Source organism: Lolium perenne, chromosome 2 (assembly GCF_019359855.2).
Source record: "Lolium perenne isolate Kyuss_39 chromosome 2, Kyuss_2.0, whole genome shotgun sequence".
Taxonomy (NCBI): domain Eukaryota; kingdom Viridiplantae; phylum Streptophyta; class Magnoliopsida; order Poales; family Poaceae; genus Lolium; species Lolium perenne.
The window spans coordinates 45,458,966-45,485,838 of record NC_067245.2 but is presented as its reverse complement, the minus strand read 5'-3'; the positions used below and the strand labels follow the sequence as shown (position 1 = coordinate 45,485,838).

The 26,873-nt window shown below is 43.7% G+C and overlaps 1 long non-coding RNA gene across 1 annotated transcript; it reads left to right on the top strand.

Annotated features, from left to right (window-relative positions):
* The first annotated feature begins 22,793 nt into the window (after positions 1-22,793).
* LOC139835993 (uncharacterized) lies at positions 22,794-26,164 on the top strand. Its single transcript, XR_011751564.1, has 3 exons — positions 22,794-23,092; positions 24,481-24,565; positions 25,896-26,164. It is a non-coding gene; the product is annotated as an uncharacterized lncRNA (long non-coding RNA).
* Positions 26,165-26,873: the final 709 nt, after the last annotated feature.

Below are 26,873 nucleotides of genomic sequence, written 5' to 3'. Positions count from 1 at the left end.
GGACCCGCATGTCATCCTCTATGTACAATCAACTTTCTTTTTCTTTTGATCTCAAGCCGTATTTGAAACGTTGAGACCGCTGCTGCTAATTGGGACCCGCATGTCATCCTCTATGTACAATAAAGTTTCTTTTCTTGGATTATCTTTGGCTCCTGATATTTTGCCACTTGCCTTTTTCTTTCGATCTCATGCCACCTTTGAAACGTTGAGTAAGCTGCTGGCTCATGGGTCCCGCATGTCATCCTCTACGAACAATAAAAGTTTCCTTTCTTGGAGTTATTTTTGACCCCTAATTTCTGGCTATTTGCCTTTTTCTTTTGATCTCCTGCCCCCTTTGAAACGATGAGGACGCTGTTGGCAGGTCGGTCCCACATGTCATCCTCTGTGAACAATAAAAGTTTCCTTTGATGGATTTATTTTGAACCCCTAATTAATTTCAGGATATTTCCTTTTTTTTCCTTTGATCCCCTGCCGCCTTGGAATCGTTGAGGTTGCTGCTGCCTCATGGGTCCCGCATGTCATCCTCTCAGAACGGTAAATGTTTCTTTTCTTGGATTTTGTTTACCAAATGTTTTTTGGCTAATTTTTTCTTTCGATCTCCTGCCGCCTTTAAAACGTTGAGGACGCTGCTGGCTCACGGGTCCCACATGTCAGCCTCTATGAACAATAATAGCTGAGGATGCTGCTGCCTCATGGGTCCCGCATGTCATCCTCTTAGAACGAAAATGTTTCTTTTCTTGGATTTTGTACCAACATATTTTTGGTTTATTTTTTCTCTCCATCCCCTGCCACCTTTAAAACGTTGACGACGCTGCTGGCTCATGGGTCCCCGATGTCAGCCTCCCCGTACAAGAAACATATGATATCTTGATTATTTTGCAGACAATAAACAGTGTATTGCGCTCTGAGCTATATCAAACGGATAATTAAATCTTTATTTTTACATAAAAAAAACTTGTATGTTGAATCTCCTTGTTTTTTTGTCTTTGCGAAGCATAGGACTTTCCTGTTTTTTTTAGAAAATTCGGAACTTTCCTGTTTTGGAGTGGGCTGAAATTGTACGAGTCAAAAGGCCAAGCGGGATAGTTCGAAGGCCCAGATGTCCAGATGCAGCCCAATTGAAATCTTTCTTCTTGGATTTTTTTCACCCCCTGATTTCTGGCTACTTCATTTTTCTTTTGGTTCTATGCCGCCTTGGAAACGTTGAGACCGCTGCTGCAAAATGGGACCCGCATGTCATCCTCTACGTACAATAAAATTTCTTTTCTTGGATTATTTTTGGCTCCTGATATTTGGTCACTTGCCTTTTTTCTTTTGATCCCGCGCAGCCTCTCAAACGGTGAGACCGCTGCTGCTAAATGGGACCCGCATGTCATCCTCTATGTACAATCAAGTTTCTTTTCTTGAATTATTTTTGGCTCCTGATATTTGGTCACTTGCCTTTTTCTTTCGATCTCATGCCACGTTTGAAACGTTGAGGAACCCGCAGGATCATGGGACCCGCATGTCATCCTCTATGTACTATAAAACTTTATTTTCTTGAATTATTTTTGGCTCCTCATATTTGGTCACTTGCCTTTTTCTTTCGATCTCATGCCACGTTTGAAACGTTGAGGAACCTGCTGGCTCATGGGACCCGCATGTCATCCTCTATGTACTATAAAAGTTCATTTTCTTTGTTTTTTTTCACCCTCTGATTTTTGGCTATTTCCTTTTTCTTTTGATCCCCTGCCACCTTGGAAACATTGAGTAAGCTGCTAGCTCATGGGACCCGCATGTCATCCTCTATGTCCATCAACTTTATTTTCTTGGATTTTTTTTGACCCCCTAATTTCTGGCTACTTTCTTTTTGTTTTGATCTCAAGCCGCATTTGAAACGTTGGGACCGCTGCTGCAAAATGGGACCCGCATGTCATCCTCTATGTAAATAAAGTTTCTTTTCTTGGATTATCTTTAGCTCCTGATATTTTGTCACTTGCCTTTTTCTTTCGATCTCATGCCGCCTTTGAAACTTTAAGTAAGCTGCTGGCTCATGGGTCCCGCATGTCATCCTCTACGAACAATAAAAGTTTCCTTTTTTGGAGTTATTTTTTACCCCTAATTTCTGGCTAGTTGCCTTTTTCTTTTGATCTCCTGCCCCCTTTGAAACGATGAGAACGCTGTTGGCAGGTCGGTCCCACATGTCATCCTCTATGAACAATAAAACTTTCCTTTGATGGATTTATTTTGAACCCCTAATTAATTTCTGGATATTTCCTTTTTTTCTTTTGATCCCCTGCCGCCTTGGAATCGTTGAGGATGCTGCTTGCTCATGGGTCCCGCATGTCATCCTCTCAGAACGATAAATGTTTATTTTCTTGGATTTTTGACCAACTGATTTTAGCTTTATAATTTCTTTCCATCCGCGGTCGCCTTTAAAACGTTCACGACGCTGCTGGCTCATGGGTCCCCGATGTCAGCCTCCCGTACAAGAAACATGTGATATCTTGATTATTTCGCTCACGAGCTTTGCAAACGGATAAATTAAATCTTTATTTTTACATAAACAAACTTATATGTTGAATCTCCTTGTTTTTTGTTTTTGCGAAACATAGGACTTTCATGTTTTGTAGTGGGCTGAAATTGTACGAGTCAAAAGGCGTCCAGCACGATAGTTCGAAGGCCCAGATGGCAAGATGCAGCCTAATTGAAAAATATCTTTTCTTGGATTTTGTTTTGACCCCCTGATTTCTGGCTACTTCTTTTTTTCTTTTCATCCCTTGCCGCCTTGGAAACGTTGAGGCCGGTGCTGCTAAATGGGTCCCGCATGTCATCCTCTATGTACAATAAAATTTCTTTCTTCGATTATTTTCGGGTCCTGATATTTGGTCACTTGCCTTTTTCTTTCGATCTCATGCCGCCTTTGAAACGTTGAGGAAGCTGCTGGAGCATGGGTCCCGCATGTCATCCTCTATGAATAATAAAAGTTTCCTTTCTTGGAGTTATTTTTTACCCCTAATTTCTGGCTACTTCCTTTTTCTTTTGATCCCCTGCCGCCTTTGAAACGTTGAAGACTTTGCTGGATCATGGGTCCCACATGTCAGCCTCTATGAACAATAAACATTTCCTTTCTTGGAGTTATTTTGTACCCCTAATTTCTGGCTATTTGCCTATTTTTCTTTCGATCCCCAGTCGCCTTCTAAACGTAGAGGACGCTGCTGGCTCGTGGGTCCCAGATGTCAGCCTCCATGGACAATAAACCTCTCCTTTGTTGGATTTATTTTTCACCCTCTGATTTTGGCTATTTCCTTTTATTTTGATCCACTGCCGCCTTGGAAACATTGAGTAAGCTGCTGACACATGGGGCCCGCATGTCATCCTCTATGTACAATCAACTTGCAAGATCTTCGAGCAAAAGAGCTTGTATTAGTGGGACCCATATGTCAACCTCTATGTACAATAAAAGTTTCATTTCTTGGATTATTTTTAGCTCCTGATATTTGGTCACTTTCCTTTTTCTTTCGATCCCAAGCCGCCTCTGAAACGTTGAGTAAGGTGCTGGCTCATGGGACCCACATGTCATCCTTTATGTACAATAAAGTTTCTTTTCTTGGATTTTTTTTACACCTGATTTTTGGTCACTTGCCTTGACGATGCTGGCTCATGGGTCCCACATGTCAGCATCTATGAACAATAAACCTTTCCTTTGTTGGATTTATTGTTTACCCCTAATTTTTGGCTATTTGCCTTTTTCTTTTGATCCCCAGCGGCCTTTGAAAACGTTGAGGAACCTGCTGGCTCATGGGACCCGCATGTCATCCTCTATGTACTATAAAATTTCTTTTCTTGATTTTTTTTCACCCTCTGATTTTTGGCTATTTCCTTTTTCTTTTGATCCCCTGCCGCCTTAGAAACATTGAGTAAGCTGCTGACTCATGGGACCCGCATGTCATCCTCTATGTACAATCAACTTTCTTTTTTTGGAGTTTTTACCCCCTAATTTCTGGCTACTTTCTTTTTCTTTTGATCTCAAACCGCATTTGAAACGCTGAAACCGCTGCTGCAAAATGGGACCCGCATGTCATCCTCTATGTACAATAAGTTTTATTTCTTGGATTATTTTTGGCTCCTGATATTTAGTCACTTGCCTTTTTCTTTCGATCTCATGCCGCCTTTGAAACGTTGAGTAAGCTGCTGGCTCATGGGTCCCGCATGTCATCCTTTACAATAAGTTTCATTTCTTGGAGTTATTTTTGACCCCTAATTTCTGGCTACTTCCTTTTTTCTTTTGATCCACTGCCTCCTTTGAAACGTTGAGGATTCTGCATACTAATACAAGCTTTTTCTCTCCAAGATCTTGCAAGTTGATAGATTAAATCATAGAATTATTAGGATATGTTTTAAATTTCAAATCCACTTTATGAATTATTAAAAATACCGTTATCCATGTGGGTATGGAGCGATCAAGGATTTTCATATTGGGCATGAGCAGTTTCAAAAATTGGAACCCAATAATTCAAAATAAATAAAAACAACTTTTATGTATAATCTCTGCGTTTTTTTTTGCCATTCATAGGATCTGTGTTTCATTAGAAAAGGGCCGAAATTGCATGAGCAGAAAGGCCCATTTGTAGTTATTGGGCTTCGACAGCTGGAGCAAGTAGGCCGATAGCAATTACCATGTAGATGGCCGTTGGCAACCCAAAGTGAAATATTGGGCCCAACAGTGGAAGACTGAATAGTACTATTTTCTAATTGGAAGGTGGTACATGGCGTAATCCTGCCAAAAAAAAGATGGACACGGGTTGCTGAAATTTGCCCATCTGCTCCTAATATCGCCGCCGCGGCTCCGCTTCCGCCGCCGCCGCCATGCCTCGTCTCGCGTCGAGCTCGCGGTACTGCCGCGTCTCGGGCACGGGGTACCGCGGCGTCCGCGCGCGCCCCAAAGGTACGTATTACGCGGAGATACGTGACGACGGCGAGCGCATCGGCATCGGCACCTACGAGACCGCGCACGAGGCCGCGCGCGCGTACGACGCCGTGGCGTGGCGGCTCGGGCGCCCGCGATCGTCGATGAATTTCCATGACATGTGGACGCGCCAGCAGGCCGAGGATCTCGCGCTGCCGCCGTACATCGTTAGACAGGAGGAACAGCGCCGCCGCCGCGAGACGGATCGCCGTTTGCGCATCGCCGAGCGGGACGAGCGCGCGGCACGCGAGTGGGCGGCCCGCTTCCCCGAGGACGTTGCCGCCGAGAACGAGCACTTCCGCAGACGGAGGGCGAAGAAGGCGACGAGGCGGGCTGCGAAGAAGGAGGACCACGCACGACGGAGGGCGGAGAAGGCGACGAAGCGGGCCTTCATCAAAGCGCAGCTCGCCGGGCCGACTACCATTGGCGAGGACGACCCCCGTTGGATTGACCTCTTCTCGTCGGATCCGGTATCGGGCACGACACCGGACTCGTCAGATATCGAGTTTTAGTTTAGTTTTATCGCACTACTTTGTAAAAATATGAACTACGGAGTATCTATCAAGCTAATTTTATCCTATTTTATGTCTATTTCTAGTCTTTGTTTGATCTTCTGCACTCTATTTTTCATTATATTCTGTTTTTGGCGCTGCATTTATAGCGCCTCTGAAAATACACTGTTTCAGCCCTGCATTTGGCCGCCACAGTTTGCAGCTTCCGGTGAAGCTATTGCCGGCTCCATGCGCAGCATCAGCCCACAGCGCCAAAATATAGAGCCACTGCTGGAGTTGCTGTAATATGTTTGTCAGCAGGAGCTTACCTAATTAGTGAAAAAGATGTTCAGCGTGGGATTCGAAAAAAAGATCTTCATGTTTTTTTCCTAGCGATCCTAGTTCGGACTTTTGATTGTGTTGGCTAGTGCATGTAGCTTGACACCTGTATTATGTGATCCTGATATGAGGATAAGAACACCTTCAGCTTGCATTGCTAATGGTGTCTATTGCAGCAGTGGCGTACCTTCAATGGAGACTGATGCAAGAGAGTTGGTACTGGTGAGCCTGCACTTGACATCATCGTGCCACCTGAAGTAGGTGGTGTATTGGGATTAGACTGATAAGCATAGCACCTTTCAAAGAACAAGATGATGCTAGTGTTGGTTAACGTGATTTTACGCCAAAAGTCATGTATGCTCAACAGGTGCCGTACCTAGTTTGGATATTGTGTTGTTACCCTTTTGTGGTTTGGTGTTTGTCCAACAGACAAAGCTACTCTTTTCCCGTGTAAGTGTTATTATGTGAACAAAAGTTGTATGTAAATATATATCGGTCAGAGAACCAAGATTGCATATTCTTGCCTGGTTATAACACATAAATCATAATAACAATTAAAGAGAAAAGGAACATTTGCATTTGCAATGTGATTGTGCCAAGTAGATTAGACAACCAACCACAAACATTACAGGTCAACAGCCAAACGCATGCGAAAGTCCTAAGGTAAGCTCCATAATACATGTTGAAACCAAAAGCCTAGAAACCATAAGAAAGGTAGCTCCACATCACAGTTCCACGACAGCAGCATACTGATCATAAAACATATATCAAGTCAGGACAGCTGCACCACTGGGTAAGCATCCATGGGGTCTGGCTCAAGAGCAAAGACTGTGTGAATGCTGCAAAATGTGGCTCTTGCCTCACCCCACCCATACATCTTATCATGGAACCTTACCAAATCAGCATGAATCATCTTGACATAAACATAGCTCCTCTCTCCATGCTGATGGGATTGAACAATGCGCCAGTTGCAGTGCTTCAGCTTGTCAAACAGTATGCAGGAGATGACGAAGCATGTTGGCTGGTCTTTTGTAGTGACAATGTCTTGGAGTAGCTGGTCCTGTGAACCACCCAACTGGATCTTTAGAGCTTGAAGGACAGTCCGTGCCATATAAGCTACCGTTGCTGACTCCAGCTTGGGTTCAGGTGAATGACAGCTGACATCTTGTCCTCGAGATGTAGATCCTTCTTGATCAGATTCAGCGGAATCATCACCACTACTTACAGGTGCATCAGGTTCTACAGAAGGCACATCAGGTACATGCTCCAGTTCATAGGAGTTGGGTGGGATAGCACCGTTTGCTGAAATCTCTACAATACCAGCTCCAGGTAGACCACCAGTCTCTACAGAGGGTAAACCACCAATATCCACTTCAGAGGATTCTCGTGGCACGACACCTTTCGCTAGAGGCTCTACCCTACCAGCTCCAGGTCCACCACCAGTCTCTACTGTGGGCATAGTCATGACGAGTTCTACCAAAACAAAACCTCCTTCGGGTGGCGTGGCAACTTTGGGTGCAGGATCATCAGTAGCAACTCCAGCATCAGCACCAGTTACATCGGTCTTGACAATAGGTAAACCGTCTTGCTCCAGTTCAGAGAATTCCCGTGGCACGACACCGTTCACTAGAGGCTCTACACTAGCAGCTCCAGCCGCACCACCAGTTTCTACAATAGGGGGTAAACCCAATCCACAACCTTCTTCATGTGGCACGATGATGCCAGGTATAGGCTCATCAGTACCAGGTCCAGCTGCATCAGTCTCCATAGACAGTAAACAAGGTGGCGTCGGAGGTTTAAAAGACTGGCATGCCATTTCACCTTTGTCATCAGACAATATAGAGTTTTCTTCAACTCTATGTTTCTGCAATAATAAGCACATGAACAAAAATTAGACCAGAGCATCTAGCCATCTAACAGGGGCAGCGGCAAAACAAGCGTCGATCCATATGTTTACCTTGTCATCTGGGATATCAGAACACACCGATTTAGAAGTCATTTCACATAGCATCCGCTTTTTCGTTCCTTCCCCTACGTCCATCTGGAATAAGTAATACTATTGATCACATAAAACTAATTAATCAAATATATGCATATGTTGAGAAGTTTGCACGGCAAATTGTGGATTCTGCTTTTATCACCTACGAATCGTCGTTCTATATATTTACCTTGTGATCTGGGATATCAGAAGTCACAGAATGAGAAGTCATCTCACTAAGTATCGGTTTTTTCGCTCTTTCCCCTCCATCCATCTGCAATAAGAAGTACTATTGATCACATAAAGCCAATTCATTGAATATATGCATATGTTGAGAAGTTTGCACAGCAAATTGTGGATTCTACTTCCAATCACCAAGTAATCTCGTGAGAAATGCATGATCAAGATATGTTTATCCCTCTTGATCGACATCAGCATCTCCATTAAGACTAATCATCGTGCGATGGTGCTCTTCAGAAGAGCGCATACACTTCCAATCACCAGACAAGCAAAAAATTGTTGATTCTAGTAATGCTTAATCGGCAGTGGCCATGGAACGACCACAGATCGACCAGGCAAAAAAAATCAACAGCCTACTGACCACCAAGCAAAACAAACTAGGCCCATACATGGCCTCACAAATCATCATCAAACGTCGATCAAACTAGCAAGTTTGAACATGGATTACTAATTTATTTTCTGATAAAGTGAGTATATTAATATCGAAAGACATTGATTACAGTGAGCCTCTGCAACAACGCAATACCTTACTGGTAGTATGGATGCACATGGATTCCTAATACTCCCTCTGTTCGGTTTTAATTAGTCGACGCGATGGAGAGAAGAAAATGAACTGTCGATGCTTTCAACTAGAGTCAATTAAATACGAACGGAAGAAGTACGTAGTAGTATTGACAAATATCCGGATCTAGTCTAAAAACAAATTGGCATGTAAATCCTAGTAGTCTACTAAACTAGGATCAATACCCTAGATTAGGGTTGCAAGCGGCGTCCGCGAATCGTCCCGCAAAGCAGAAAATTAGAGCAAATAGTGGTTGAGATTAGAGCAGATTTAAAGAACTCGCACTGAAACTAGCTAGCCCGCTACCCACCCCGCTTGAAACCCTGCCCTAGATGTGAATCTACACCAAATATTCAAACAAGGATGAGCAACTGATACGTCTCCAACGTATCTATAATTTCCGATGTTCCATGCTTGTTTTATGACAATACCAACATGTTTTGTTCACACTTTATATCATTTTCATGCATTTTCCGGAACTAACCTATTAACAAGATGCCACAGTGCCTCTGTTTTATCGCTGTTTTTGGTTCCAGAAAGGCTGTTCGGGCAATATTCTCGGAATTGGACGAAATCAACGCCAAACCTCCTATTTTTCCCGGAAGCGTCCAGAACACCGAAGAAGAGTCGGAGAGGGGCCAGGGGGCCACCACACCACATGGCGGCGCGGGCCAGGCCTAGGCCGCGCCGGCCTAGGGTGTGGCGCCCCCAGGTGCCCCCCTGCGCCGCCTCTTCGCCTATAAAAGCCCTTTCGACCTAAAAACGCAGTACCAATTGACGAAACTCCAGAAAGACTCCAGGGACGCCGCCACCGTCGCGAAACTCCTATTCGGGGGACAGAACTCTCTGTTCCGGCACCCTGCCGGACGGGGAATTGCCCCCGGAGCCATCTCCACCGCCGTCTTCACCGCCATCTTCACCGCCATCGCTGCTTCCATGATGAGGAGGGAGTAATCCACCTCCGAGGCTGAGGGCTCCGCTGTAGCTATGTGGTTCATCTCTCTCCCATGTACCTCAATACAATAATCTCATGAGCTGCTTTACATGATTGAGATTCATATGAGTTTGTATCACAATTTATCTATGTGCTACTCTAGCAAAGTTATTAAAGTAGTTCTATTCCTCCTGCACGTGTGTAAAGGTGACAGTGTGTGCACCGTGTTAGTACTTGGTTTATGCTATGATCATGATCTCTTGTAGATTGCGAAGTTAACTATTGCTATGATAATATTGATGCGATCTATTCCTCCTACATATGCATGAAGGTGACAGTGTGCATGCTATGTTAGTACTTGGTTTAGTCTATTGATCTATCTTACACTATAAGGTTACTTAAATATGAGCATTATTGTGGAGCTTGTTAACTCCGGCATTGAGGGTTCGTGTAATCCTACGCAATGTGTTCATCATCCAACAAAAGTGTAGAGTATGCATTTATCTATTCTGTTATGTGATCAATGTTGAGAGTGTCCACTAGTGAAAGTGTAATCCCTAGGCCTTGTTCCTAAATACTGCTGCGTTACTACTGCTTGTTTACTGTTTTACTGCGTTACTACTGCTGCAATACTACCACCATCAACTACACGCCAGCAAGCTATTTTCTGGTACCGTTGCTACTGCTCATACTTATTCATACCACCTGTATTTCACTATCTCTTCGCCGAACTAGTGCACCTATTAGGTGTGTTGGGGACACAAGAGACTTCTTGCTTTGTGGTTGCAGGGTTGCATGAGAGGGATATCTTTGACCTCTTCCTCCCTGAGTTCGATAAACCTTGGGTGATCCACTTAAGGGAAAACTTGCTGCTGTTCTACAAACCTCTGCTCTTGGAGGCCCAACACTGTCTACAGGAAAGGAGGGGGAACGTAGACATCAAGCACTTTTCTGGCGCCGTTGCCGGGGAGGAAAGGTAAAAGGTACTCACACTCCGGACCTCGGCTACTAAGCTATTTTCCGGCGCATTGTAAGTACTCAAAGCTATTTCCTTTAGATCCTGCAATTGCAACTTTTTGTTTCTTGTTTACACTAGTAAGGCATAATGGACAACAATGAGCTTTTTACTCTATTTCCTGATTTAAGACATGGATGGTTTGATCCGAAAATTAAAAAACCCATGGAACATATTAGTATGAACACTTTGAACACCATTGTTGCTAATGATATGGAAAATTCTAAGCTTGGGGAAGCTGGTTTTGATGAGCATGATCTTTTTAGTCCCCCAAGCATTGAGGAGAAAATTTTCTTTGATGATACTTTGCCTCCTATTTATGATGATTATAATGATATTGGTCTTTTAGTGCCGCCTACTATGGAGAGTAATTTTTATGATGATAATACTATGCCTCCTACACTTGATGAGAATAATGATGATAGCTACTTTGTTGAATTTGCTCCCACTACAACTAATAAAATTGATTATGCTTATGTGGAGAGTAATTATTTTATGCATGAGAATCATGATGAGAATGCTTTATGTGATAGTTATATTGTTGAGTTTGCTCATGATGCTACTGAAAGTTATTATGAGAGAGGAAAATATGGTTGTAGAAATTTTCATGTTACTAAAACACCTCTCTATGTGCTGAAATTTTTGAAGTTACACTTGTTCTATCTTCCTATGCTTGTTACTTTGCTCTTCATGAACTTGTTTATTTACAAGATTCCTATGCATAGGAAGCATGTTAGACTTAAATGAGTTTTGAATTTGCCTCTGGATGCTCTCTTTTTGCATCAAATACTATTTCTTGCGAGTGCATCATTAAAACTGCTGAGCCCATCTTAATGGCTAAAAAGAAAGAACTTCTTGGGAGATAACCCATGTGTTATTTTGCTACAGTATTTTGTTTTATATTTGTGTCTTGGAAGTTGTTTACTACTGTAGCAACCTCTCCTTATCTTAGTTTTGTGTTTTGTTGTGCCAAGTAAAGCCGTTGATAGAAAAGTAAGTACTAGATTTGGATTACTGCGCAGTTCCAGATTTCTTTGCTGTCACGAATCTGGGTTCACCTCCCTGTAGGTAGCTCAGAAAATTAAGCCAATTTACGTGCATGATCCTCAGATATGTACGCAACTTTCATTCAATTTGAGCATTTTCATTTGAGCAAGTCTGGTGCCATTTTAAAATTCGTCAATACGAACTGTTCTGTTTTGACAGATTCTGCCTTTTATTTCGCATTGCCTCTTTTGCTATGTTGGATGAATTTCTTTGATCCACTAATGTCCAGTAGCATTATGCAATGTCCAGAAGTGTTAAGAATGATTGTGTCACCTCTGAATATGTTAATTTTTATTGTGCACTAACCCTCTAATGAGTTGTTTCGAGTTTGGTGTGGAGGAAGTTTTCAAGGGTCAAGAAAGGAGGATGATATACTATAATCAAGAAGAGTGAAAGCTCTAAGCTTGGGGATGCCCCGGTGGTTCATCCCTGCATATTTCAAGAAGACTCAAGCGTCTAAGCTTGGGGATGCCCAAGGCATCCCCTTCTTCATCGACAAATTATCAGGTTCCTTCTCTTGAAACTATATTTTTATTCGGTCACATCTTATGTGCTTTACTTGGAGCGTCTGTATGCTTTTGTTTTTGTTTGTGTTTGAATAAATGCTTGTGTGGGAGAGAGACACGCTCCGCTGGTTCGTATGAACACATGTGTTCTTAGCTCATAATATTCATGGCGAAGGTTGAAACTGCTTCGTTAAATTATTATATGGTTGGAATTGGAAAATGCTACATGTAGAAATTGGTGTGATGTCTTGAATAATGTGATACTTGGAAATTGTTGTGCTCTTGTTTAAGCTCTTGCATCATATACCTTGCACCCATTAGTGAGGAAATACATAGAGCTTGTTAAAATTTGGGTTTGCATGAGTGGTTTCTCTAGAGTCTAGATATTTTCTAGTAAGATGTTTGAACAACAAGGAAGACGATGTATAGTTTTATAATGCTTGTAATATGTCTTTTATGTGAGTTTTGCTGTACTAGTTCGTGCTTGTGTTTGCTTCAAACAACCTTGCTAGCCTAAACCTTGTATCGAGAGGGAATACTTCTCATGCATCCAAATCCTTGAGCCAAACAACACTGTGCCATTTGTGTCCACCATACCTACCTACTACATGGTATTTTCCGCCATTCCAAAGTAAATTGCTTGAGTGCTACCTTTAAAATTCCATCATTCACCTTTGCAATATATAGCTCATGGGACAAATAGCTTAAAAACTATTGTGGTATTAAATATGTAATTATGCACTTTATCTCTTATTAAGTTGCTTGTTGTGCGATAACCATGTTCACTGGGGACGCCATCAACTATTCATTGTTGAATTTCATGTGAGTTGCTATGCATGTCCGTCTTGTCTGAAGTAAGAGAGATTTACCACCCTATGGTTAAGCATGCATATTGTTAGAGAAGAACATTGGGCCGCTAACTAAAGCCATGATCCATGGTGGAAGTTTCAGTTTTGGACATATATCCTCAATCTCATATGAGAAAATTATTAATTGTTGTTACATGCTTATGCATAAAAGAGGAGTCCATTATCTGTTGTCTATGTTGTCCCGGTATGGATGTCTAAGTTGAGAATAATCAATAGCGAGAAATCCAATGCGAGCTTTCTCCTTAGACCTTTGTACGAGGCGGCATAGAGGTACCCCTTTGTGACACTTGGTTAAAACATGTGCATTGTGATGATCCGGTAGTCCAAGCTAATTAGGACAAGGTGCGGGCACTATTAGTATACTATGCATGAGGCTTGCAACTTGTAAGATATAATTTACATGATACATATGCTTTACTACTACCGTTGACAAAATTGTTTCATGTTTTCAAAATAAAAGCTCTAGCACAAATATAGCAATCGATGCTTTCCTCTTTGAAGGACCATTCTTTTACTTTTATTGTTGAGTCGGTTCACCTATCTTTCTCCACCTCAAGAAGCAAACATTTGTGTGAACTGTGCATTGATTCTTATATACTTGCTTATTGCATTTGTTATATTGCTTTGCATTGACAACTATCCATGAGATATACATGTTACAAGTTGAAAGCAACCGCTGAAACTTAATCTTCCATTGTGTTGCTTCAATGTCTCTACTATGAATTTATTGCTTTATGAGTAACTCTTATGCAAGACTTATTGATGCTTGTCTCGAAAGTACTATTCATGAAAAGTCTTTGCTATATGATTCACTTGTTTACTCATTGCATTTACATTGTTTCGAATCGCTGCATTCATCTCATATGCTTTACAATGGTATGATTAAGATTATGTTGGTAGCATGTCACCTCGAAATTATCTTTTATCGTTTACCTACTCGAGGACGAGTAGGAACTAAGCTTGGGGATGCTGATACGTCTCCAACGTATCTATAATTTCCGATGTTCCATGCTTGTTTTATGACAATACCAACATGTTTTGTTCACACTTTATATCATTTTCATGCATTTTCCGGAACTAACCTATTAACAAGATGCCACAGTGCCAGTTCTGTTTTTCTGCTGTTTTTGGTTCCAGAAAGGCTGTTCGGGCAATATTCTCGGAATTGGACGAAATCAACGCCAAACCTCCTATTTTTCCCGGAAGCGTCCAGAACACCGAAGAAGAGTCGGAGAGGGGCCGGGGGCCACCACACCACATGGCGGCGCGGGCCGGGCCTAGGCGCGCCGGCCTAGGGTGTGGCGCCCCAGTGCCCCCTGCGCCGCCTCTTCGCCTATAAAAGCCCTTTCGACCTAAAAACGCAGTACCAATTGACGAAACTCCGAAAGACTCCGGGGATGCCGCCACCGTCGCGAAACTCCAATTCGGGGACAGAACTCTCTGTTCGGCACCACACGGACGGGGAATTGCCCCGGAGCCATCTCCACCGCCGTCTTCACCGCCATCTTCACCGCCATAGCTGCTTCCATGATGAGGAGGGAGTAATCCACCTCCGAGGCTGAGGGCTCCGCTGTAGCTATGTGGTTCATCTCTCTCCCATGTACCTCAATACAATAATCTCATGAGCTACTTTACATGATTGAGATTCATATGAGTTTGTATCACAATTTATCTATGTGCTACTCTAGCAAAGTTATTAAAGTAGTTCTATTCCTCCTGCACGTGTGTAAAGGTGACAGTGTGTGCACCGTGTTAGTACTTGGTTTATGCTATGATCATGATCTCTTGTAGATTGCGAAGTTAACTATTGCTATGATAATATTGATGCGATCTATTCCTCCTACATATGCATGAAGGTGACAGTGTGCATGCTATGTTAGTACTTGGTTTAGTCTATTGATCTATCTTACACTATAAGGTTACTTAAATATGAGCATTATTGTGGAGCTTGTTAACTCCGGCATTGAGGGTTCGTGTAATCCTACGCAATGTGTTCATCATCCAACAAAAGTGTAGAGTATGCATTTATCTATTCTGTTATGTGATCAATGTTGAGAGTGTCCACTAGTGAAAGTGTAATCCCTAGGCCTTGTTCCTAAATACTGCTGCGTTACTACTGCTTGTTTATCGTTTTCTTTGCGTTACTACTGCTGCAATACTACCACCATCAACTACACGCCAGCAAGCTATTTTCTGGTACCGTTGCTACTGCTCATACTTATTCATACCACCTGTATTTCACTATCTCTTCGCCGAACTAGTGCACCTATTAGGTGTGTTGGGGACACAAGAGACTTCTTGCTTTGTGGTTGCAGGGTTGCATGAGAGGGATATCTTTGACCTCTTCCTCCCTGAGTTCGATAAACCTTGGGTGATCCACTTAAGGGAAAACTTGCTGCTTTTCTACAAACCTCTGCTCTTGGAGGCCCAACACTGTCTACAGGAAAGGAGGGGGAACGTAGACATCAGCAACCGCCAATAAAATTTTATCCGTACATCATCATCTCTACCATACACAAGGGTATGGTGATTTCACATACAGCCATTGTTGCCGCGGGACGAGGATGAGTGATGCGCCACAGAGAAGGTGCCTCACGCCTCTGTCGCCGCTGCTGTCGAAGAGGAAGTTGAAGCCGCGCGATTATGGTCCGTCGCCGATATGGAGGTGGAGCTACTAGGGAAGAGGTGGAGGTGGAGGTGGAGAGGGAGTGATGGTTTGTACTAGTGGCGGCCGGTGAGGTAGTTATAAATACAGCCTCTCTCTCTTTTTTGGCAAGGAATGCAGCTTCTCTTGGAAGGCAACGAGGCAACGCACTCTAGATTTCGTATATTACTACTGTATAATAATATGGGCGGAGAAATTTGGACGCATCTGTGTTGTTTTGTCAAATGAATCACCAGGATTTGCTTTTAGTACTCCAGATTTGGGCGATCCAAGGAAGTAGAGATAGTAATGTACGCCATCTAGCTGCACGCTATCAAATCAAATAAATGGTCATGCCATTTACTTTTAAGATGGTGCAGCAGTTATTCTGACCAAAGAAACATGCACGTCTGCTGATTATTTTGATAGTACTACTAGTAGTACTACGGAGTAATATTTCTGATGGGTATACATTTACCGTCCGCTAGCAAAGATTGTTTGGCACATTGTTCTTATGGCTTTCAACATCACACCCCTTAATAATATTATTAATCAATATTTGGGCAATTAATTGAGTGTGTTAATAAAAAATTAAAACCCACAAATCCAACTGTACTATTTTTAGGGCCATATGAAGGACAAGGAATGATTTTAAATGCCATATGGAGTACCTCCAACCATGTGAAATATGGTTCTGTCATGCAGGTGATACCCATGGATTCGCATTGGATCCGTATGTTGTCCTACATACAGTCAACTATGAAGTACCACGATTTGGTTTTTGGGTGCAACCGGCTAGAGAATGATGCACGGGTTTGTACAGCCAGTACAATTCACATTAAGATTTTCTGATAGGATGTTGATGTTTATATGTAAGAATCATACACTAGAATGTCTTCTATGTTTAGATGGCTGATCTACGTTTATACTTTCTGTGAACCATGAGGTTAAGACCTTTGTACTGTAATAAAGATTGCTAAATAACAGTATATATGTATGCCTCTAGGGACACTGAAACAACCAAACAACCATGCATGTGTATAGACCGTATTTGATCAAATTACAAGAAGCACCTGGGTTCATGCAAATAGCATCAATTTATCACCTAAGTACATTAGCTATAAATAGTTAAATAGGAGTCAAGACCAACTGAGCTAGCTAGTAGTATGATCCTACTATTACATAAATATCCCTAACTCTGATTGTCTTTGTTCCAGTCCAGCGTGTTGGTGTAGCTTGGGATGAACCAAAACCCCGTATGCCAGTTGGCTGCTGGACCGCTGCTTGAGAAAGAGATGCTTTGGTTGTCTTCGCCATTTAGACTGAAGCGGAAAATTTCTTGATGTGATGTGTCAAACTTAGAGCCAATGGCCTGAGGCGTGGTGTAGATGCAGTTTCTTCTTGTCAAATATCCTGGGGGAAATGTTGCACCACCCACTGGCATGAAAATCGGATAGGTCAACCCAAGGAACATATAATAGTCTCCAAGATTAGTAACCCTTTCCCACGGGTTGGCTGGAAGTAACCGACTAGTGTCATTCGAGAATACAAAGCAGGTATACCCCGAATAGCTGTGAACAGCGCGACCGCAATGGACAGAAGGGGTACTATCATAATAAGTTGGAGCACCGTCAGCGTCAAAATCCATTACGCCACGTGCATAGACCAGGAGAAGTCTAGAACGATCTTGAGATCTTGCCAGCCACCACGTACGACTATTAGAGTCAAAATCATCATCGTCATCAAATCCAGCCGTCGACGGAATGAATGGAGCAGGGAGCACTATAGGACCTTGAAAAAGGAAAGAACGCGTCACATGAAAATATATTTCATGATTTATCTACTAGTGATATTGATTTGATATTGTAGATGCCAATACTAGTACTTTATAAAATCATGGTCGAACATAAGATGGTTTGAAATCTATTTTGAACATCTTGGTAAAACTTCATAGGGATTTAAAACATGTTCCCCAAAATATTGGTCCAAATTTTAGATGGTTTGAATATAGTACTCCTTATTCTCTAGAACCGGGGGAGTATAAACAAATGAAAGTCTTTATCAATATTGCATGACACCTTTATTGATTCTATTTCTACTCTACCTTAAATTTTCCAGGGAGTAATAATAAAGAAACTTAATTACTAGGGGGCCTTTTTCCTACGGAACAACATGCACATTAGACCATACTAAAATTTCTATAGATGTTAAATTCTATATATGTCCATACCACAAGAGGGTTATGGTGTGCGCCTATGGAATTCCTTTAAGCCAAAAGATGCCAAGACAGTTCAACAAATAAGAGGTGAAATACTATATAAGTTACGTTTAAAAAAAGATAGGGAGGAAATGTTACCAAATTGATTAGGATCCCATGCATAAACATTTCCAAGCCCGATCTGGCGAACACAAGTCCGTTATGTATAATTGCATCGCAGTATATGGCGCCGTACTGAAACTGGTTTTCAAGAAATATCCATGTACGAGGATATTCGCCATGGAGGTAGGCAATTGCAAAGTCGAAGATTGCGACAAGGGAGAAATCTTTATACCCCCTAGCAGCTGTAGGAACTTGGCAAATAGCTATCTTCTGCAGTTGAATAGCATCACCCTGATACTCGAATATAAGTGAATTGCTTGTGGTTTCAAACTTCTTCGTCAAAGATGGAAGCTTAATCTTGCGATGAGTGTAGACATTGAGGAGGTTCCACTTGCCTTTGGGGCCAACCATGGCGATCCAATCTCCATTGGCGCCTGCCTGCTCCTCATCCGTACCGTGTGGCATTAGGCAATCATAGGAGAACCTGTCCAGTGGCACTAGTTTGCACTTGCTGTGCACCGGCAAATCCTCCTTGAACTCCCATGGTTTATCCGCCGGGTCACAACAGAGAACACATGGAAGGCCAAACGGCTGAGAAGCAGGCAGAGTGGTACTGTATTTGGCTGACTGAAGAATACTTTTGGAGGAACCGACTAGGGACGCGGCGGTGATGGCGTCGCACTGGCTGATGAGCACTTCAAGGGGGCCTTCCGTAAACACCTTGTGAAACAGCCCAGATCCACAGACCCTGCTCGATTTCGCCATCGCAATGAGGCAGGTGGTACAATGGGGTTGGTATTTTCTTGGGAGATTTACTGATTCGAACTTTGGGAGAGAGATGGCGATCAATGGCGGCAGGTGGGGTTTGAGTTGGAGAACATAGGCTCTCAAACTGGGCACTGCTGGATAGGATGCGAAAGCGCCATGGCGGAGACGCAGGCGCGTGCTATGGAAGCTGGGCGGAGTGGGGATAGATGGCGGAGGTGAACCGAGACGCTCCTCCTCTTATGCATATACTGCCTACTGCAGTTTCGAGGAGAGTGTGAATGTGTTCAAAAAAAGAGGAGAGTGTGAATGTGTTCAAAAAAAGAGGAGAGTGTGACTGTGACCCGACACCCGAGTAGGAGCAGACGGACTATAGGAGTAGCCCCATCATTACAGTCCATTAATCGTGCTCCCTACAATAAATAAGTGAAACGTCCCAGGCTTGTGTTGTCTAATCAAATCGATGGCCATGTCAGTATTATGGTGAACAAATAAAACAAATACACACCAACCTTGTTGTTTTCGCAACGTACACCAACCTAGCAAGGCATCAACCTTCTCGCCATCAACTAGGACTCCGTGGCTCCGTCCCACCAAAGTTGTCTCAACTTTGTAAAAAAAAATACATCTATCCATCTAAATTTTAACAAAGGTGAGACACTTTTGGTGAGACCGAGGGAGTACAAAAAAACTTTACTACTCCATGCTAGTATCGGCCACTTTTCGAAAAGTAATTCAAATTTCAACTGAAGGCGTGCTATTTTATGGTCCTGAAAATTGCCAAAAAAAAATACAACCAAAAAATGCAACAGATCCATGTTAAGGGGGTACACCCTACGCAGTATACATTAAGAAACTTCGAAACTTCAGCGACCTTGTAAGAATGTCCATGATAGTACAGTTTTGCAAATTAGGAAGAGACGAAATATGAATTCAACCAAAGAAATCTAAACGAATCCTTAGACAATAGCATAGTTAACACGTTCAGAAAAAAATGATGACTCCAAAAGAACAACATTAGCAAGAAATACTCCATTTTAGTTTGAACTTGCAGTCACATACATATACTAGTAGTACTGCCAAAATACTATAATACTCCGAGCTGCATTCCAGCACTCCAACTAGCTAGCTAATAATTCTGGAGTAGTAGTACTACTATACAAGTCCAAAATACATCCGAACGAACCCTACTTCGAACTAAACTACTCCCTCCGATCTTCGAGTAAATACATTGCAGTATGACTAAACGAAGATTATTGTATAACCTTCTTGTTGATGCAAACGCAGATATGCAACACACGCTGCCCTCCATTCTGCTTCGCGTAACGGGGCGGCACCGCCAGGAAAGAAGTGAGCTGCTGCAACATGATCGAGCTAGGCGTCGGGGAGCTCGTCGGCTCGATTACCGCCATCAAGGTGTCCGTCAAGAGGTCACTGGTCCCAGCCGGCGCCGGCGACGGCGGACCAATCACCAGCAGCTGCGCCTTGTACATCGGAAACAAGCACGCGGCCGACCTGATGCACACACAGGACACAATGGTGGTCGGGCCGAGCGCGCCAACGGTGATGGCGAACACGCTACCCTCTTCTTCCCCACTGCCGATGAACAGGTGTCCCCGCGGTTGTACCGGAACACGAACTATGCACCAGGCGGGTATGCCATACTGGAACGTAAACACTGGGATGGAGTGGGATGCTTGGAGGTGTACCAGGAGCTCCCGCGACGTGCCGGTGAAGCTGCAGCCGGTATTGATGGCCTCTGTGCAGCCGCACGGACCATGCGGACACGCGATATAGTGCTTGTAGGACTCCGTGGAGGCGACCAAGCTCTGGCAGCCGACGCACTTGACCATTGCCCCAGATCGATTCGACGGCGGCAATCTTGCCCCATATCGATTCGACGGCGGCAACCTCGCCGGCTACTTGCACTTCTTGCACGGGTTCGGCGCAAGCTCGCCGACGCAGCGCCGACAGCCCATATGACCGCCCTTGCACTGCACGGAACAATGTACGTGGCATCAGTTGTCATTAAAATTTCTCACAGGTGAACCTAAGAATGAAATCGGAAGGGAGCGACCTTGGATATGGGGGGTTTGAAGGGCAGCAGTGCGGAGGGGCACAAGAAGAGGGCCTCCTCCATCTTCAGAGAAGAGTGATCGGGAAAACGAGAACGGGATGGGTTCTTTTTTTTATACATGCCTTGGAGTGGAGTATGGATACTACTACTTATAGGAAGAACTTCCTTGCTAAGAATCGGCGTCGGCCGTACGCAACCATAGATGCACCAGCGGCTCTGCAGTTTGTCAAAATAAAAGGACAGAGCTGCAGTGACTTGAAGTCTCCAAATCTCATTGTGACTTGGTGCCACCATCTACCAACCATTTGAGATCCAACGTTCCAAACCATCTCTTATTTCGAACCTAAAAACAAAAATTATTCAGAAAATTATGAAAAAAATCCAGTAAAATGTAGATGCCTTGTTCTAAAATCTGTGAATATTTCATCCCACTCGGACGACTAGCTTGTGATTAAAGAGCTTTTTACGTATACGAGCACTAGTTTAAACTAAATACTCCCTTTGATTCATATTAATTGACTTCAATATGGATGTATCTAGAACTAAAATGTGTCTAGTACATCCATATTAGAGTCAATTAATATGAACCGGAGAGAGTATATATTTGCTCACAAACCTTTGATTCAAATCGAATGAAACTTCACCAAAATATAAATCGAAATATGCACGATTAACTGGAAGTTCTTGAAATATTTCTGAGCAATTATAATAATTATTTTGTTTAAATTCTAAGTCGATCGCATACATTGGATCTGAGATGGATGGTGGATGGTGGCACCAAGTCACTGTGAGACTTGGAAGTATCAAGTCAGTGAAGCTCTATCCCAAAATAAAAGCTTCGTGAAGGGGGCAGTTTGGTTCAAAAAAGAAGACAATGCCAAGCAGTTGTCAAACAGTACCCATATAGTCAAATGTACTCCCTCTGATTCAAATGAATTGACTCAACTTTGTCTAGATATATATGAATGTATCAAGTCACTGAAGCCCTATCCCAAAATAAAAGCTTCATGAAGGGGGAAGTTTGGTTCGAAAAAAATACAGTGCCAAGCAGTTGTCAAATAGTACCATAACGTCAAATGTACTCCCTCCGATTCAAACGAAATGACTCAACTTTGTATTTTTTATGTTAAAGGTTTTTCGTAAAACTTGGCCAATCTTACACTAGTAGGAAAAGCCTCATCAGTGGCGCACCAAAAATGGATTCTATGGCGCATGGGAGGTGCGCCACAGAAACGTCGCCACAAAAATAAGCTTTCTGTGGCGCACCAGCCCATGCGCCACAGAGTTAACGTATCTGTGGCGCACGTGATCTTAGGTGCGCCACAGAAAAGAGTGCGCCACAGAATTTGTTTGCAGTGCGCCACAGAATTTGCTTGTATTATACACGATTTTGTGCTGCCTCCTGTACACATGCAGTTTATAGACAGCAATATACAGATATATGTAACGGCCCAGGGTAGTACCCCTATTAGATTTTGTCTGTTGTTTTTCTTTTTGTGCATCATCATGCATCATGCATCATATCATCCATGATTTTAGCTAAACAAAATTATTTTTTGTAAACCCTAATTATTTTATTTTAACCTCTCATATGGTTTTATAATAAAACCATCGTCTTGTATTTTCATCTAACATAATCCTAAAGCTAAAACTACAAAGCAAATAAAATGGTTTTCAAATAAAAACTTTTCCGTTGCTTTCTTCTCTAATGGTTTTATAAACCATCCTCCTTGTTTTTCTTTCTTTCTACTTTTGGTTTCTTTTCTTCCTCTATCTCTCCTTTAATTTTCAGAAATCCCGTTTAGGCCTTTTTGCTTCAAAATCTGGCCGCACCCTCCTGTAGGCCTTCCTTTTCTTGCCGAAGCCCAGCACAATCTTAGCATCTCCTCCAAAACAGCCCATCAGGCGCTACATCGCATCGCTGTACCGAGCATCTTCTTCAACCTGTACGGCACAAATCCTAGCGGTGCCACGTCCGGACATGCTCGATGGGACGTCCGAGGATGTCCGCATCCATCCTATAAAATTCCCTTGCCTCCCTAGCCTGCAAACCTAGCTCCATTCTTTTCCCAGCAGCCGCCGTCTACCCTCTCTACTTCTCTCCAAAACCTAACCGAGCCCAAACACCACCGCCGTCCACCTCCCGCTGCCGACACCATGGTCGCCGTCGACGCGACCTGAGCGCGGTAATCAAACCACCGTCGTCTTCCTCTCCGTCATGAACTGCTTCACGGAGCCGGAGACGCCCGCAGCAGCTCGAGCTCGCCCACCTCTGCATCATCGTCCACCCGGCCACCTCGTCGTCCTCGACGTTGGCACCTCCTCCGCCTTCCCTTCTCGTCACCAAGCAACCCAGGGTGAGCAGCCTCCCCTCCTACACCTCCCCTGCATGCCTCTACCTCTCTGGATCGGGAGAAAACGAGGAAGAAAACGAGATCGAAAACATAAAGTTTCATCCTTTGCTGTTTCGCGGTGGCTACTCCCGACGAAGATCCCCGGCGAATCAGACCACCTCCGTTCGATATCTTTGTACCGTTGGATGCACAACATCACCAGATATCTACTGGTCTTTGAATCACCCAAAACGGAGCAGTAACGACGATGCTATCTTCTTCCAAAGTCAGGTCCAGAAACAGATGCTTTTCTAGTTTCAAGTTTGTTGTTTCGTCTGTCTGTTTTCCGGCGAGCTTCTCCAGCGACTCTGTGCACCGTTCCAACCATCTCGGTCCCATTTGTTTCATGTCATATCCCTCTTGCTCAACCTCTTTTGTTTCGCTCAAAAGGATGCCCGGATTCGTCGCGGCTAGCGCTTTAAGATCTGTGCAGTTTCGCGTCTACAGGAATCGCTGCTGCAGCTCTTCAGTTCGTGCTGTACAGTTTCAGTTTTCGGATGCAGTACGCTGTGTCGTTGTCCCATTTTCCGGCGAGCTTCCCCGTCGACACTGTGTACCGTTTCCACCCAAACCACCGCCATTCGAATCATGGAATATACCCCTTGCTCAACTAGTCGATATACCAGCAATGCAGCGTCCAGGATGCTCGCCATCGTCGTCGAAAGTTACTGCCAGCAGCTGTCGGTTTTCAGTTTTGCATCTGTCTGAAATTCAGTTAACCGCGGGCAAACACCATACCTTCCCTGCACCCTGTATTCATGCAAATCCGAATCAGCAGCCCACTGGCTACCATCCTTGATCTCTCCCGCGCAGCCCCGAGTTCGAATTCCCTGGGCGCGCAATAAAACCCCCCTTTTTGGTCTTCGCCATGCTGTCTTCTATATGGCAGCAGGGCCCTTTTATCAGAAAAATTCACAATCAGATGGTTCTGCATTTGTTTCATAATTCCACTTTTACAAATCCAAATCAAATAAACTTTATGTCCATTTGATCATAAAAACATGAGGAATGTGAATATGCCATCTATTCATCTGTTTGCATCTTGCATCATGTCGTGCGTTGATAGTCGTGACCTTACATATATGCGGAGTATTTCGGAACATCGACTAGGTTTTCCCCGCTCCGTTTAATATTGAAGTAGCTCACTCTTGCCATGTTATGCCATGCTAACCAACACTTAAATTTGTCGGTAGAAATGCAACTCCAACCTAACTTGTTTGTTCGGTGTTCCGACTCCGATTAATATGGATAAGTTGCATCGCCGCATCATATTTGCCATGTCATGCATATCATCTTGATCATGCTGGTTCTTCTTCCTTAATTGTAAGACTTGCATCTGTTGCTTGTTCCAGCATTTGCTTCTTCCCGAATAGGATCGCGAAGTGGTGTGGTGAGATACGACAAGATCTCCGGATGTTCCTCGGCAAGCTTTAACAGGCAAGCATTTCCCCTATACTTCTGCCCCTGCAGAAGTCGCTCACCTATTTTATTTTGCCTTCTTCCTCATGCTAGCTTTAAGTTGCGTTCTTGTCACGTGTCCCTTCCACTTGTTACCTCAAGCAGCCTATATTGCCTCCACCAACCACCTACAGCTATTGTTTGGTTATCGGGTCTGCCTTGCGAGTCGTAGTGCATGCTAGTGCTTTTATATCTCGTTACCGTTACCGCTATCTTATCGGGTTATCTGTTGGGGAACATGACACATGGTTTATGGTTATATATGTTGAGGATATCATGGTTACTTGTTAATGGTTGTTAGCGGAGGCATCGGTGGGTCAGCTGATCGTTTTATGACGGCTCACTTGTGTTTCTTTAAAGCTTAGGACCCGAGTTCCTGTTATCTGTTCCGAGACTGAGCGCTCTAACCACACGTGGGTATGCTTCTGGGTCTCCCCTCGACCACTGCCGGAATCTACAGCTTTGTCCAGTGGCCACAACTAGTTCGTAATGTTTTACCATTTGTTGTTGCGTGCATGCCAGCTTGTTACTTATTTACTTTGGGAAGCCCCTGGGTGCCTTGTATCCCTTGTTTCTGGTATGCACGTATAGGTGCGGCACGAGCGTTTATCGCGTGCTGAAGCGGGTCATTCGCCCCAGTGTGTGTTTTGACCCTCGGAAGTCGTGGTCGCAAATAGCTAAGTCCGCTTCGGAGATACGGCCGGACTTCGATACGGGTTTAACTTGGTTAGGTGGCTTCCTGGACATTGTTGTCGTGAAGGAGAGTGCGAGTCGTGATTTCCACCTGTCGCAAGTGGGTTGATCGTGCGTGTGGGCACATTTGGGCACCCCTGCAGGGTTAAATCTTATCGATAAGCCGCGTCCGCGGTTATGGACGACTTGGAGCTGTATGACTCGACCATAGACAACTTACACCTATTGTTTATCAATAATAACTTGCGTAGTAAGTTAGCACAATTTCAATAATAAATGGTTAAAACTTGACAACCGTGTGAGTGCCCTTGTAAGTACTTCCTTGCGAGGGGGGAACACATCGGCCGTGTTATGTTTGCAGAGTATAGAACTGTTAGTTACGCTCTCTCACCTTCTCTGATAGACGACTGTTGTAGAGTGTCTCTATAGATTTTTAGTGCTTGCGCGCTGCCGCTTAACCCCACCATATTGCCTATGACGTTCCTCTTGCGTCCTCTAAGTCCCCTGCGTGCCTCAAGTACAAAGGACGACTGGTTGACGAATGCTTATACGTCTTTAAGTCTTGTTAAGTACGAACCCGTACTTATTGCTGCTTCTACGGGATATAACCGGGCAGGTATGAAGATATGTTCGATGAAGACGACGCTAGCAAGGTTACCCTTCCGGCTTGGCCTGGGCAGGGTTATGGACGCCACTGGTTATCTTCAGGACTCTTAGTCCAAATTTGTATCTTGTCCGTACTCGGATGCATTTGATCTTCTGTATGATTTGGATCTTTGTGTTGTATATTTCTATCTTGACTCGTTGGAGTCGTTGTTGTAATATATGTATCTTGTGGGCTCTATTGTAATCCTGTTGTAATGTTACCTCTCGTGATTGATTCCACCCGCATCGCGTGCATGCTTTGGCGTGTACGAGGCGCTTGGTGGTGCGTCTCCTAAAATCGATATCGTGCGGATTTCGGAGGATTCGCTGGGATCCGCATGGTACCGGTTTTGGGGCGTCACAAGTTGGTACCAGAGCCTCAGGTTGACGGTACCCCACTAGTCCAGCCTTTAGGATAACCTTGCCAACGGTCGTTGAGTTTAGAGAGTCCAACCTATTTTCTAAAACTCGTTGGATAGTTCTGATTAGCTCTGATTTTTTTCTCCTTACCTATATTCTTTCTCCTCTTATCTATGCGAGTTTTGAGTCTTCTCTCTTATCCGAGTTTCTCCGAGTCTTAGGTTTCCACGTGGGTTGGACGATCTTTGCCTTAACCTAATAGGTTCGATCTTCGAAGAATTCTGCCGCAACGACCGATCAACATGGAACAAGCATTCTTGTTAGTGGTGTCGCGGAGATCGACACGTCGCCATAAGACCCGATAGTTCCACCTCTCTCCCCCGTACCTGGACGTGGGATCTCGGGGCGCGATCCCTTGTTAGTGGTGTCGATTGTAACGGTCCAGGGTAGTACCCCTATTAGATTTTGTCTGTTGTTTTTCTTTTTGTGCATCATCATGCATCATGCATCATATCATCCATGATTTTAGCTAAACAAAATTATTTTTTGTAAACCCTAATTATTTTATTTTAACCTCTCATATGGTTTT